Below are 15,614 nucleotides of genomic sequence, written 5' to 3'. Positions count from 1 at the left end.
GTGTGATTGGCAACTAAATATTCCTGGATTTAGTTGCTTCAGGTGTGATAGAGTAGGAGGAGCCAGAGGAGGAGGTTGCATTGCTTGTCCGAGAAAATCTTATGGCGGTGCTTTTGAAGGATAGATTAGAGAGCTCCTCTAGGGAGGCAATTTGGGTGGAATTGAAGAATGGGAAAGGTGCAGTTACACTGATAGGAGTGTATTATAGGCCACCTAATGGGGCGCGTGAGTTGGAAGAACAAATGTGTAAGGAGATAGCAGATATTTGTAGTAAACACAAGGTGGTGATTGTGGGAGATTTTAATTTTCCACACGTAGACTGGGAAGCTCATTCTGTAAAAGGGCTGGATGGTTTAGAGTTTGTGAAATGTGTGCAGGATAGTTTTTTGCAACAATACATAGAAGTACCGACTAGAGATGGGGCAGTGTTGGATCTCCTGTTAGGGAATGCGATAGGTCAGCTGACAGATGTATGTGTTGGGGGGCACTTCGGGTCCAGTGATCACAATAGCATTAGCTTCAATATAATTATGGAGAAGGACAGGACTGGACCTAGAGTTGAGATTTTTGATTGGAGAAAGGCTAACTTTGAGGGGATGCGAAGGGATTTAGAGAGAGTGGATTGGGTCAAGTTGTTTTATGGGAAGGATGTAATAGAGAAATGGAGGTCATTTAAGGGTGAAATTATGAGGGTACAGAATCTTTATGTTCCTGTTAGGGTGAAAGGAAAGGTTTCACCCTAGGTTTGAGAGCACCATGGTTTTCAAGGGATATTAGAAATTTGGTTCAGAAAAAGAGGGATGTCTACAATAGATATAGGCAGCATGGAGTAAAGGAATTGCTCGAGGAATATAAAGAATGTAAAAGGAATCTTAAGAAAGAGATTAGAAAAGCTAAAAGAAGATACGAGGTTGGTTTGGCAAATAAGGTGAAAGTAAATCCGAAAGGTTTCTACAGTTATATTAAAAGCAAGAGGATAGTGAGGGATAAAATTGGCCCCTTAGAGAATCAGAGTGGTCAGCTATATGTGGAACCGAAGGAGATGGGAGAGATTTTGAATGATTTCTTCTCTTCGGTATTCACTAAGGAGAAGGATATTGAATTGTCTAAGGTGTGGGAAACAAATAAGGAAGTTATGGAACCGATGACAATTAAAGAGGTGGAGGTACTGGCGCTTATAAGAAATTTAAAAGTGGATAAATCTCCGGGTCCTGACAGGATAATCCCCAGGACCTAGAGGGAAGTTTGTGTAGAAATAGCAGGAGCTCTGACGGAGATCTTTAATATGTCATTAGAAACGGAGATTGTGCCGGAGGATTGGCGTATTGCTCATGTGGTTCCATTGTTTAAAAAGGGTTCTAGAAGGAAGCCTAGCAATTATAGACCTGTCAGTTTGACATCAGTGGTGGGTAAATTAATGGAAAGTATTCTTAGAGATAGTATTTATAATTATCTGGATAGACGGGATCTGATTAGAAGTAGCCAGCATGGATTTGTGCGTGGAAGGTCATGTTTGACAAACCTTATTGAATTTTTTGAAGAAGTTACGAGGGTAAGGCAGTGGATGTAGTCTATATGGACTTCAGCAAAGCCTTTGACAAAGTTCCACATGGAAGGTTAGTTAAGAAGGTTCAGTCGTTAGGTATTAATGTTGGAGTAATAAAATGGATTCAACAGTGGCTAGATTTACTAGGATGTTACCAGGGTTTCAGCAATTAAGTTACAGAGAAAGGTTGAACAAGTTAGGTATCTATTCATTGGAGCGTAGAAGGTTGAGGGGTGATTTGAACGAGGTATTTAAAATTTTGAGAGGGATAGATAGAGTTGACGTGAACAGGCTGTTTCCATTGAGAGTAGGGGAGATTCAAACTTGAGGACATGATTTGAGAGTTAGGGGGGCAGAAGTTTAAGGGAAACACCAGGGGGTATTTCTTTACTCAAAGAGTGATAGCTGCGTGGAATGAGCTTCCTGTAGAAGTAGTAGAGGCCAGTTCAGTTGTGTCATTTAAGGTAAAATTGGATAGGTATATGGACAGGAAAGGAGTGGAGGGTTATGGGCTGAGTGCGGGTAGGTGGGACTAGGTGAGATTAAGGGTTCGGCACGGACTAGGAGGGCCAAGATGGCCTGTTTCCGTGCTGTGATTGTTATATGGTTATATGGTTTATATGGTTAACAGCTGAAGGAATTATTTCTGAAGTTTAAAGATTTATTTCCCTTTGTTCCCAAGCAAACCACGGTCGTAGTACATGACGTAGATGTTGGTCAAGCTAAACTGATTAAACAACACCCAAATTGCATGAAGGTAGAAAAGTGTAAATTGGCTGACCAGGGAATTGAGTATATCCTGGAGAATGGTATTATTAGGCCTTCAAAATGAGATTGGAGTCACCCTGCATTATTGTGCCCATACCTGATGGTAGTGTTAGATTTTGCACTGATTATAGAAAGGTAAATACAGTAACAAAAACAGATGCCTATTCTATCCCTAGAGTGGATGATTGCATCGATAAGTCTGGAAAAGCTAAATTCTTACAACGATTGATCTGTTGAAAGGGTATTGGTGTGTTCCATTGATGGACAGAGGTAGAGAAATTTCTGCATTTGTGACACCATCTGGGTTGTATGAATACAATGTTTTGCCTTTTGGAAGGAAAAATGCTCCAGGAACATCCCAGAGAAAGACTGATTTTGTAATTCGAGGGTGAGAACACACAGATACCTATATTGATGACTTAGTTACAGGGAGTGACACTTGGGAAGAGCATATCTCTGCAGTAGAAAAGCTGTTTGACAGGCTTTCCCAGGACAACCTTACAGTTAACTTGGCTAAGAGTGAATTTGGCCATGCCAGTATGACCTATCTTGGCTATGTTGTCGGTCAAAGCAAGTTGGCTCCTGTTCGGGCAAAAGTCCAGACAATTTCTCCAGTTCCTATTCTGACTGCTGAGAAGGCTCTTAGAAGGTTTCTGGGAATGGATGGATATTACCGTAAGAACTCTGCTGCGATTGCTCTTCCTCTGACCAATCTCCTGAAGAAGCGTGAAAAGTTTGTTTGGACCGAGCCCTGTCAGGATGCATTTGATCGATTGAAAGTTATTATGTGAGATTAGGCCAATCAATGTAGTGCTGTCAGCAAAATTTAATTAGCAGATTGGAGCTGTGGGTGGCAACACAAGTCATGGGTGCACAAAGAGTAAAGGAGGGGTCCAAAGTGACAACCCTGTGGGGTATGTGTGCTGAGGGTCAGAGAGACAAAGGAGATGGAGCCCACTCTTACTACCTGCCGGTGACCTGACAGGAAGTCCAGGATCCAGCTACACAAGGCAGGGTGAAGGCCGAGGTCTCTGAGCTCCTTGTCGATACTTCACGCCTTTGTATGGCTACTGCTCTGCCCATGACTGCAAGGAACGGCAGAGAACTTTGGAGAGCAGAGAACATCAGAGAAACAAGCCCCCACTCCATGGACTCTTCCTATACTTCCCCTCCCTCGGAAAAGCAGGCCATGTACACAAAGAACCTCATTACCTGGACATTCTTGCTGCAAGCCCGCTCCCCCATCGGGGAAGAGATACAAAAGCCTTAAAGTGCGTAACACCAGGCTGAAGGACCGCTTCCTGTCTGCAGCTATAAGCCAAATGAATGATAAAATGGACTCAACCTCACAATGTAACTGGACGTGACCCTGCACCATTGTCTATCTGCACTGCACTTTCTCTGCAGCCATAATGCTTTGTTACAGTGATTATTTTGTTGTATATCAGCTCAATGTACTGTTGGAATGTATCCATCTGTGTGGATGGTACGTCAGGCAAGATTTTCACTGTAGCTCAGTACATGATGATAATAAACAAATTTCCCATTTTAATTGTGTGGAAATATTAAACAGACTGAGCTTCTGCTCTGGAAGCTCAGAAGGAAACTGAACTGTTGTCATTTCTGAGGAATGCAAATATATGGAAAATACTTCAATCTCACATTACGATCTGTGGTACCTGGGATCAGGGTGGTGGGTCTCCCATCAGAATCCGGTATAATAGCACCGGCATGTGTCATGAAATTCGTTGTCCCTGCGGCAGCAGTAGAAAATAATTCAGAACAATAGATTTTAACAATTGTGATTTAAAATATGAATATACATATATATAGTACAAAAATGGAAAAAATGCAATAAGCTATTTTAATTGTGTGGAGCAATTTGACTGACTGGGTGTTGCTTCAGAAATTCTGAAGTGAAGCTGAACTAAACTTTACACATTTATGAGAAGCTCAGATAAATACAAAAGGCTAAATTCTCACATAAACGGGTCAGACACCCAGAAACATCGGCTGCACTTCAGCACCACAAAACAGTGGAATGAAACAACAGAAAGTGTTGCAGAGAAATAAACATTGTCCACCCACAACGAGAGGACGTGACAGATCCGGATCTCACTGACTTGTCTGAACGGGGAAAGGTGAAGCTACACGTACACATAGAGCAGTGACCCGCAGATGCTGCAAATCTGCAGAAAAACGTGAACAGGAACCGGGATCAGGTGACGGGTGGAGGGTCTCCCTCCTGAACTGGTGACTCTGCTCCTCGCCCCTCACACGCTGTCCTACCCATCCGCCGCATTCCCCACATTATTCCATATTTACCCCAGATACATGATTATTTTTCCACACCATATCTTCCCCGATCCTTTTCCCTCCACCTCCAGGTCACAGAGTCACCGGTTCAATTCCCATCCAGGTCCAAAACATAATTCAGACCCAAACAGGAAATGTTCATGTTTCATTTAAATCAGTTCTGTGTTCATAAACTCTAATTTCTATTTACATTCCTCCAGAGCCTTGCTGGACAGGAACTCTGAAACATCAAGTGAGAAACAGCAGGAAGAGGCCATTCAGCCCCTCTAACCATCAACAAGATGGCGGCTGCTCACCCATCTCAGCCACGTGTTTCTGCCCGATCCTCATTTCCTCGATCCCTTCGGTCTCCACACAACTGCCGGCCTCTGTTTTACATGGGGACGATCACTGAGTCTTCACTGCCCTCTGTGGTGGGGATTTACAGACATTCACCACCCTCGGAGTGGAGGCATTTCCCCTCATCTCAGTCCCAGACAGACCACTCCTCTTTTCAGAGACTGGGATCCCTGGTTCAACCGGTAATGATGTTGTGCATTTCAGTGTGTTCACCTCTCAGTCCTCGATTCTCCAAATGAAAGGGTTAGCACATTTGATCTTTCTCCATATGATGACCCCACCACTCCAGGGATCAGTCTGGTGTATCTTCATTGCACTCTCTATAACAAATACTCTCTAACCACTTTGTTAATCCTCTGTGGAATTAATTACCATCTTCTGCAGACCCATGTTGCTCCAACCACTCACCTCCCACCCCTGTCACTATTTCCACCTTCCCACCTCCCCGCTCACCTGGATCCACCTCTCACTCCCCAGCTCTTGCCCCATCCCCACCCCTCACCTCTTTTCTCTGACTATTTCCCGTCCACTCTCAGTCCAGAGGGAGGGTCTCGGCCCGAAATGTTGACGGTCCATTTCCCTCCACAGATGCTGCCCGACCCACTGAGTTCCTCCGGCAGTTTGTTCTTTGGTCTGTATAACCCGTGTTAGTTTGGGGAGCGGGATTTTACACCATATTCCAGGTACAATCCCAACAAGCCCAAACAATTGTCACTTTGCCCGGACCATTGGTCCCGCTTGCAGGGCAACAGTCTGCCGGTGTTTGCCCCCAATGTGGTGAATCCCTCTGCTCGGCACCACCGTGGGCTCAGACATTTCCACAGATGAGCCCCTCCTGTCCCCATCGGGACAAACATCCTGGCCGCCCCCTCTCACAGCATCTTCATCCTGTCAATAAAATCCCTCCCCGGGGAACCGGCATCGAACCGACGGGCCGAGCGGTCTCCTCCTACCTCTCAGCGATACATCAGACTCCGGCCGCAGGAGACGCTTCACAAACGCCCCAACTTCCCTCGGAGGGAAATGGAAATAAATCAGAAAGCGGACATTTACTTTGAGGTTTTCTCCGCTCTGAGGAGGCGGTCGGCGCTTGAGCGGGAGACGAACTCAGCGGGGTAACGCCCACTCGGCTTGTCCGCCTCCGTGACTGGTTGTAACCAGTGACTGACATCGCTTAGCACCAATAGGAATAGCGTAGCTCCTGAATCCTCTGTTGACAGCGGTGGGGGAGGGGCTGGTCACGTGATTATTAGCCCAGCCGTTAAACCGATAAAGCTCGAGCACAGCAGCGCGTGGTGACGTAAGACACCGCGCACGTGAGGGCAGATCCCGGTGTGGGGAGCCCATGTGTGACGTCAGGCGCGTGGGAACTGTGTCTGACGTCACCAGTGGGCGAGCGCTGGCATTTAAAAGCACCTTAATGGACTTTTCAGTGGGACAACAACATTAATGACGGGTTTCATCACTGAATCCAGTGTTGTGGGATGTAAAGTCCCCTGTTATGTGTCCGGCTGTGCCGTGTTGTTGGTGGAGTGGGCAGCGTGGTGTTTGTCTCGATTCGGGTCACAACACCAGAATTGCCAGCGGGGTCCACACACAGTGTATTAGTCAACAGAAAACACTGTGTGTATTCTCAAGTGAGGAGTCTGTGTGGTGATGCAGCTTCCCTGGAGGTGGACGAAAGAGGACACAGCAACAGGTGGAACCAGCTGCGGGAAGACATGATTTTTCAGGTCTGACGACGAGCTGAATGTACCATAACTTTCAGACTGAATCAGAAAACCATTATGAGGGTATTTGAAACGTCAGAAGCAGAGGAGATGTGATCCCATGTCTCCATCAGACCCTCAGTGAGATGGTTCCAGTTATAACGTGCAGGGATGAAAGCACAGTGATTTAATCACTGATTCTGACACAGTGAGAGGGTTAGTTTTGCTGTAAGGAAGCAACATTAATGCAAGAAGACACAGGAACTTCATCAGTTGCCAGTTGTTGAGCAGAAGTGACCAATCTCTATGCTACTTTGACAGAAACAGATACTCCCAGTGGTGACAAAGGGGCGCAGTCTGGTTTATTTCAGGTTGGAGAGGGGTGTGGAGTTTTGAAATCAATGCCTCGCGGTGCCACCATCGTTAATTTCCCATGTCCGGAGCGGTGGATCACACAGCACGGGAACAGGCCTTTGGCCGGCCATACCTGTTCTGACCATCCACTCACTGTCCACACGGGACCCATTCATCAGCACTTGGTTCACAGCCGACTGTATCTCGGCAGTTTCAATGCTCATCCTCTTCGTAAATGTTGTGAAGGGACCTGCCTCCACCACCACCTCGGGCAGTGAGTTCCAGATTTCAGCTACCCTGGTGACACCGGCTCCTCCGCTGTTGTGCGGGGTAGGGTTGTTTCCTTTGGGGGGGGGGGGGGGCTCGATGTTATTGTTCCCTTTTGTCCAGAGGGGTGGGGTTTGTAGATTGATGATCGGGATGCCGTTCTTTTTTTAAGCTGGGGTTGGGGTGGGAGTTTGATTTTTCTCTCTGAACGACTTTCATGCTGGGACTCACAAACACAACAGCTCGTTAGTTCCGCTGTATCTGTCAGTTCACCAGCGCTTGAATGCCGCCGATCCTTGAATGTGGAGGCGGAGATGCTGGAGAAGACAGCGCCCCATTCGCTGCAAGGAGAGCCCGAACACGTGCCCATGTCCGTGATCTGATTGGATACATCGCCATGACGTTCAGAGCAGTGAGATATCATTCCCTGGATCTCATTTTGGAAGGGATTCAGTCGGCCATCGCAGATACACCGACAGCTTCGCTCTGGGAAGCGGCCGTTCACCTGCTCCGTGTGTGCGAAGAGACTCATTCAGTTAACCCACCTTGTGACGCTCCGGTGTGTTCACAATAAATAGAGGCCACATTTCTGTCCGGAGTGAGCAAAGAGTTTCACTCAATCATCCCAGCTGCGGCAACACCAGCAACTTCACATCAGGGAGGAAGTTCAAATCAGCTCCGTGTTAAATGTTTAACCATCACGGTGATGAAGGCAGCTGCAGGTTCATGAGGGACTGTTACTGTCAGATTCTGCAGTTCTTGCGGCTGCTCATCGCACCCAGGACTGAACCCTGGTCACTGAGCATTGGAGGAGTCTGTTCTGCTGATGTTAGACTTAAACTAGACTGGTGTTTAATATTGTGGAGCTGTGAAAGATAAATCAGTTTGTATCAAATCCCGTGTCTCAGGTTCTTATCGTCTCTAACACACTCACAATGTACACTAGAGTGGCCACTCTGTCCATCTGGTCCCTGCCCATGTTTCTGTTCCATATCAGTATATTAAAATCTACCCCTGCCGTTCCCCCTCTCACTCTCCCTGTGATGACAGGTTACAACTAGTCACCGCTCCGTGGAATAGGAGATTTCTCTTGAATTTCAGAGAATCATAGAAATCTACAACACATTACAGACGCTTTGGCCCACAATGTTGCGCCGACCATGTAACTTACACTAGAAACTGCTTTAAAATTACCCTACCGCATAGCCACCTATTTTCCTAAGCTCCGTGTACCTATCTAAGAGACTCTTAAAATACTCTATTGTATTCGCTTCTGCCACCATCGCTGGCAATGCATTCCACACAAACACCACTCTTTGCTTTAAAACCTTAGCTCTGACATCTCCTCTGTACCTACTTCCAAGCAGCTTAAACCTATTCCCCCTCGTGTTAGCCGTTTCTGCCCTGGGAAAAAAGCCCCTGGCTATCCAAACGACCAATGCCTCTCATCATCTTATACACCTGCATGAATTTCCTGCATGATTTTCTCCGGGCTGAACAAGACGATGAGCTCACTGTGGTTGTGACGTTGTTCAGGGCTCCGGACGAAGTTGGTTAAACTCCTTCTTCTCCGCTCTTTTCAATGTTTTGTGTCATTTTCACCTATTTTAAAGGACTGTGCCTCAGACAGCTGGGTTGTTGCAATTTTTACGTACCAGCAGCAATAGATCACTAACGGAGTCTGGTTTCGATGTTAAAACCACTCTCTTCATTAGTATCTACTCCAAATCTAAAAGATTGAACGAAATAAACAGCAATTAACGGTGTTGTACGTATTCCAAACTATTGGGAAACAATACTTAAAGTCTTCAGATGGTAAAGTGGAAAAGTTCAGTAATCTACGGAACAAGCGAGTGAGAGGAGAGATTTGTAAATCCACACGAAGATGTAGAGAGAAGGCAATTACGACGAATTCCACACACATTCCACGCTGGGTGAACGAAATAACAGTCGCCGAAGATCTTATCCGTCGATTAGTTCCGAAATCCACTTAGAAATATCACCAGGTGACAGTCACAGGAATATCGTCTTCAAGTGGTTACCACAGAACACCCCGATTCCGGGTAAGGGAAATCCACACATATGGATTATACGAAGTGACAGTCACACATCCGTTGTGCACTGCGTGCCGATGATCAACCCAATCTTTTGGGCATAGCAGTGACAAGCTGAAGTCTCTCTCACTCTTCCTCTCTTCCTCTCCCTCTATCTCTCTCTCCCCCCTCCCTCTCCTCCCCCCTCTGTCTCTCTGTCTCTGCTGCAGCGCCTGTGTGACGTCACAGACCCGCCTCACTCAGTCACTTAAAGCGACACTCACAGTAAACGAACCTGCGGTCTCGTAACACAATGCACCTCTAAAGTCTGACAGCAGACTGGCGAGTGAAACTTCGATGGTGCAGAGTCGGAAACCAAAGAGTTGCCAGCCTGAGTCAGGCTTTGCGGCTCCAGAGAGAGAATGGGTCTGGAGTTTACGAGGAAGAGGAGAGGGAAGAAACAGACCAACAGGATATGGCTACAAAAGGAAAATCAGAAAAATTTGGAAAAAAGATTGTTAGTTTCTGCAAAATACTGGTGGAAATCAAAAGATTAGGCAGCAATTGTGGAGAGGAATAAATAAACAACTTTTAGACCGAGCCTCTTCAGCATGCCTAGACTGTGGACTCCACTGCTTAGTTACTACCTGAACTGCAGAGCTCCTCCAGCATTTTGTGTGTGTGCGCGTCTCTGTATGTCCAGCCACTGCAGAATCTCTTGTGTTTTATATCCACATTTTACATTGGCATTAGATACACGTGGATATTGAATACATTGTTTATGTGAGCCGCTTCCTGCGTTAAAAAAGCTTCAGATTTTTTCTATATACCCGAAAAAAAAATGAGATATGGACATTGAATCGGTGCTTCAAGAACTGTTTAATGGCACCGGTATTACCCAAAAGGCCCTGCCAGAATAATTCTTATCAGGCACTGAAGCGCTGATGAACTGCGCAGGCGTCAGGCTGACGACGTCCCCGAGTATCACGCATGCGCGCAGCACACGAGGCCTTGAAAATGTCGGTTGCAGGTAAGAGCGATTCTCCGTGTTTTTTTCGTAAACACCGACTTCGGGATAATTCCTCTGAATTTCGGAGACCGTGACCCGCAATCCCGGGACAGTCCTGCCCTCTTCCCTCTCTCTCAGCCCCACGACCCGTACACGGGCCCCGGGGAGCTTCCGGCTGATGAGGGAATGGGAACCGATGGATCTCTCAGACAGAGCTGAGCTCCAGCTATCTAAATCCAAGGATTAGGAACTCGGAGAAAGGGAACAAAATCTTTTACATCACCCATCTGTGGACACTCTCTGGAGGTCCAAGATTCGTATGTTACACGACTGCTGGACTAAGTGTGTAAATGTAGGAGTGGACTATGTTGAAAAATAGATGTGCTAGATTTTCTAAAATTGACTCCTTCTACCTTAGGCCACAACCTTATCTGTCATTCCTTATTTATTTATTTATTTATTTATCTATCTATCTATCTATCTATCTAGCTATCTATCTATCCATCTATCTATATTATATATATGGAAAAGCAGTATAACATTAGATGATCCAGCATAAGATGAAAGTTTAAACCTTAGCCTTTGTTTTAAATCAATACTTAGTCTTTTCTGTGATTAGAAAATCGGAATCTTGGTTAAATTACTGGACATAAAGTATGGTGAGGTGCATTGCTAGCATTGTAGATTAGCAAATATTCTACTGTGGATTGGACTTCCAGAGCACAGTTATTGGATATCCACAGGACAGTACTGTCAAAGACTAAGATGGTACTTTCAAATAGAATTGGAAAGGAAATGAGAGGGAATTTTTGAGTGATGCAGAGCAAGAGAAAAGGATTGGAATTGAGAGGATAGTTCTGGTTGATGATCTCCTTTCATGCCAACAATAATTTTATAATAATTATTCTGTGATTCTGTGTGAAGCTTTCCCTGGTCATTTGCCACCTCTTCTTGTGATTCTGCTCCTAAATGTGAAGACATGGAGAAGTGAGTTTAAAATTATGCCATCGAACTGGTTGTAAGAATGGACCACACCTATTGGTCCTCATTTGGTTTATTCGGAGCCTTGTCAATAGCATGAATAACTGAATAAACATCTCATTAGAACGGGGTGGATTAAACTGAATATATAGGATCTTTAAATTATACCCCTTCCCACTTATTATTTTCACTGGAAAAGAGATGTTGAAATTCTAAGTAATCCTGACTAAAGTGTATTAATGTTTGAAAAAAAAAGCTCAAGGTCAAATAAGTGTGAAACATTTGTAGAGTATTTTATAGGAAGGGACATTAAAGACATTCATCATTCATGCTGATTTTTCCTCCCAGCACTGCCGCAAATACACAAACCACCCCACCTCCCTTCAAATCTACTCCATGCTATGCCTGATGAACCAGCCAAGATTAGCAGTTCACCATCTGTGGGAAAAATTGAGTACAAATACCTAATAAGGTTGGGATGTGTACATTCGTCTCCCAATTTATGATGTAGGAGCATTGACATTATGCTGCTTTGTGTGTAAAATATACAATCCTCTTTGTTCAATTCTTTATTAGCTCGTGAACTTACAAGTTTGCTTCAGGGAGTTAAGCAATTTAATTTTAAACAACAGCATGAATTGACAAATGTTACCAATTTTAAATAGCAAAAAGTTTATAGTATTTTTTTCCTGGGAAAAAATAGAAGTGGGGAAAAAAAAGACTTTTGGTCTGAAGTTTGAATAGTGTTATCATGTGACTGCATTTTTCAAAAGAAAAGAACAAAGATTGTAGTTATCCAAATGCAGAAGGGTTAATCCTACGTTAAACTTGTGAATTAGGATTAAGAGATCCAAGATAATGTTAATTTAATGAAATAATTTAAATCCAATTAATGCTTTAAATCTACACTATATGTTCAAGAATGCATTTTAGGTAGCTCAACACCTCAAGCAGGTCAGTCAGGTATCTCTGCTCCCTTTAAACTTGCACGTTTCTGTTTCCCAGATGCCTTTGAAACTTACTTTGACCTTATTTTCTGAGCTTCTTTTAAACTTGGAGGTTATGTGGAACACATCATTCTGTAATGTGATGTCTAAAAACAGTGATTTGGAAGTGAGGTATGATATATTAATATGAGAACATCTAATAATACAGAAAATCTGCTGGTCCGACACCCAAGACCCAACCATGGCAGGTTCACTAAGTTTTACTGTGGTTCGTCACATGTTTGGAGGGCTGTCGCCTGAAAGTAATGATCATTAATCACCATCAATGTTACATAGTTCACACTGAAAATAAAAGCACAAGGGAGAAATCGGCCTCTGCCGCACCTTTTTTTCAGAGTGCTCAGTGGTTCATTTGAAATCAGGTCCAGAATTTTTCTGCACTTCTGATGGGAAATCTGTTGGATGTGTTTCTGACAAACAAACACCCAAAAAATGTAATGAGTCAATGCACCAAGTGGATTGAACGCCAGCACTTTTGAACAGTGTGTTTCAGCCTATTCTGTTTCAATCTTTATGAAATGTGAAATAATATGAAAGGTCTAGAACTTGATTGAGGGCTAAAAGATTACGAGAGGCATAGACAGGGTGGATAGTCAGTACCCGTTTCCCAGGGCACCAACAGCAAACACCAGAGGGCATATGTATAAAATTAAGGGAGGGAAGTTCAGGGGAGACATCAGGGGTAAGTTTTTTTTTACACAGAGGGTTGTGAGTGACTGGAATGACTTGCCAGGGGTGATGGTGGAGGCTAAAACATTAGGGGTATTTAACAGCCTCTTGGACAGGCACATGGATGAAAGAAAAATGGAGGGTTACGGGGTAGTGTGGGTTTAGTTCTTTTTTTTAAGGTTTATATGGGTTGGCACAACATGGAGGGCTGAAGGGCCTGTACTGTGCTGTAGTGTTCTATTCTATGGCTCTAAAATCTTTTACATCACCAGTTGAGAAAATCATCTTTGATCTACCTCCAATCACAAAGAGGAAATCTGCAGGTGCTGGAAATCCAAGCTACACACACAAATTGCTGGAGGAATTCAGCATTAGTACTCTTTTCCATAGATGCTGCCTGGCCTGCTGAGTTCCTCCAGCATTTTGTGTCTGTTGCTTGTTCTACCTCCTCTCGGTCTGCATTTTTCTACCAGTGAGAACACGCTTCCACCAATTCTGTCTGGCTACGTAATGATATCAAACACCTTTGCCCCGGGCAACAAGTAGCTTTCACATCAGAAATGTGCCAGACTCCAGGGAGATGGACTACTGTCCTTAAAGGCAGTATTCCTTGGCATTACCATCACTGAGTTCTCCACTGTCAGTCACCTGGGTGAGACTTGAGGGGAAATACTTATGTACAATACCGTCTGTATTGTTGCTGTAGAATTTTCAAGTGGGAAGAAGTGGAGTGATATTTGGAAATCTGAAATTGAAAGCATCATTTAGCAAGAAAATCACAAATAGGTGGTTTGCAAAAGCTGTGGCGAGTAAATCCTTCATTAACCTGTTACATAGGTTGTGTGAGAGTGCAGATGAACTCGATCAAGACTCAACCAGAGGAGATTAAAGTTCTTACTGACAGTGATTTGCTCGCTGTTGAAATGAATACCTCTCTATATAAAATTCAGTTTGCACATGTTGTTGTCACTGGGTAAAAATTGTACAGTACAAGGTTTTTGCACACACTGGTCATTACAAATTAGAGGGGATATTGGTGGGAAGGCGGGGAGACCTCCAGTGTCCCTGACGTCCTCACGTATATCCAGCTGCACTTTAAGGAGTTGGAGCTGGAAATGGATGAATTCCGCATCATCCAAGCGTCAGAGGGTGTGATAGGTATGACGAGCAGAGAGGTGAGTTGTACCCAGGGTGCAAGACACAGGAAACTGGGTGAGAGTCAGGAAGGAGAATGTTAAATAGCCATCGCCGAGTACTCTTGTTGCTATCCCACACAACAACAGGTGGACACTTTAGAAACTGTTGGGGGGAATTACCTGGCAGAGGAAAGTCAAAGGGGTGATAGGGGATTTGTTAGTTAGTGGAACAGAACTAGAAAGGGATGAGTATCCTAGTGGCAAGGCTTGCTGGTGCTCCCCTGTGGGGTGGGTGGTTAAACTAAAGTTGCAGGGAGGATCGGAGCCAGAATGACAGAACAGAGAGTGGAGAGGTTGAATTGAATCGAATTGACTTTATTACTTACATTCTTCATACATGAGTTGTAGAAATCTTTATGTTATGTCTCTGTCTAAATGTGCAATGTTAAATTTTTTAATAGTTTATAATAAATAGTATGTACAACAGGACAGTCAGGATAAATAAAAGTACAATTGTATCAGCATGAATTAATCAATCAGAGGGCCTGGTGGAAGAAGCTGTCCCACAATCTGTTGGTTCTGGCTTTCAGGCTGTGGTACCATTTCCCAGATGGTAGCAGCTGTAACAGTTTGTGGTTGGGGTGGCTCTGGTCCCCAATGATCCTTTTTACACAGTGGTCCTTTTTACACACCTGTTTTTGTCAATGTGCTGAATAGTGAGAAGTTCACATCTACATATGCGCTGGGCTGTCCGCACCACTCTCTGCAGGGTCCTGCAACTGAGTGAAGTACAGCACCCATATCAGGCAGTGATGCAGCCAGTCAGGATGCTCTCAATTGTGCCCCTGTGGAAAGTTGTTAGTATTTGGGGCCCCGTCCCACACTTCCTGAACCGCCTGCGGTGAAAGTGGTGCTGTTGTGCCTTTTTCACCACACAGCCAGTATGTACAGACCAGGTGAGATCCTCGGTGTTGTGTGTGCCAGGGAACTTAAAGCTGTTCACCCTCTCAACCCCAGATCCTGGGTCAGCCTGTCTCCATTTCTCCTGTAGTCTGCAGCCAGCTACTTTGTTTCAGTGACATTGAGGGCAAGGTTGTTTTTTTGACAGCAAACAGATGTCATTCAGACCTCAGGACATGAAATTATGATATTGTAGCCATTACTTGGACTTGCTTGCGCTCAACAGTCTGAGGGATTTCAAGGAACAAATCTGTAGAGACATTGCGGACTATGCCAAGAAACAAAGGTTGATAAAGTGAGTGATTTTAACTTTCCATTTATTGACTGGAATCCTAGGCTGTAAAAAGACTAGATGGGGTAGAGCTTATCAAATCTACCTTAATCAGTATGTAAAATTCCTGATGTAGAAGTGTGCAATAAGCTATTGGGAAGTGATCTAGGGCGAGTGACAGAAATTAGTGTATGGGAACACTTTGTATCTACTGATCATGAGATTCCAAGTAAATACAGAAAAGCAGAG

General features: G+C 44.4%; 1 protein-coding gene across 1 annotated transcript in view; it reads left to right on the top strand.

The window, feature by feature from the left end:
• The first annotated feature begins 10,317 nt into the window (after positions 1–10,317).
• Positions 10,318–15,614, top strand: part of LOC132386430 (zinc finger protein 235-like) — a 35,735-nt gene continuing 30,438 nt past the window's right edge. The window contains exon 1 of the mRNA XM_059958699.1: positions 10,318–10,362. The gene's annotated coding sequence lies outside the window, so the exon portion shown is untranslated. The remainder of the gene's footprint in view (positions 10,363–15,614) is intronic.

This window comes from Hypanus sabinus, unplaced genomic scaffold, assembly GCF_030144855.1.
Source record: "Hypanus sabinus isolate sHypSab1 unplaced genomic scaffold, sHypSab1.hap1 scaffold_1157, whole genome shotgun sequence".
Lineage (NCBI taxonomy): Eukaryota > Metazoa > Chordata > Chondrichthyes > Myliobatiformes > Dasyatidae > Hypanus > Hypanus sabinus.
Note: the sequence above shows the minus strand (reverse complement) of the source record. Positions and strands in the feature narration are given on the sequence as shown.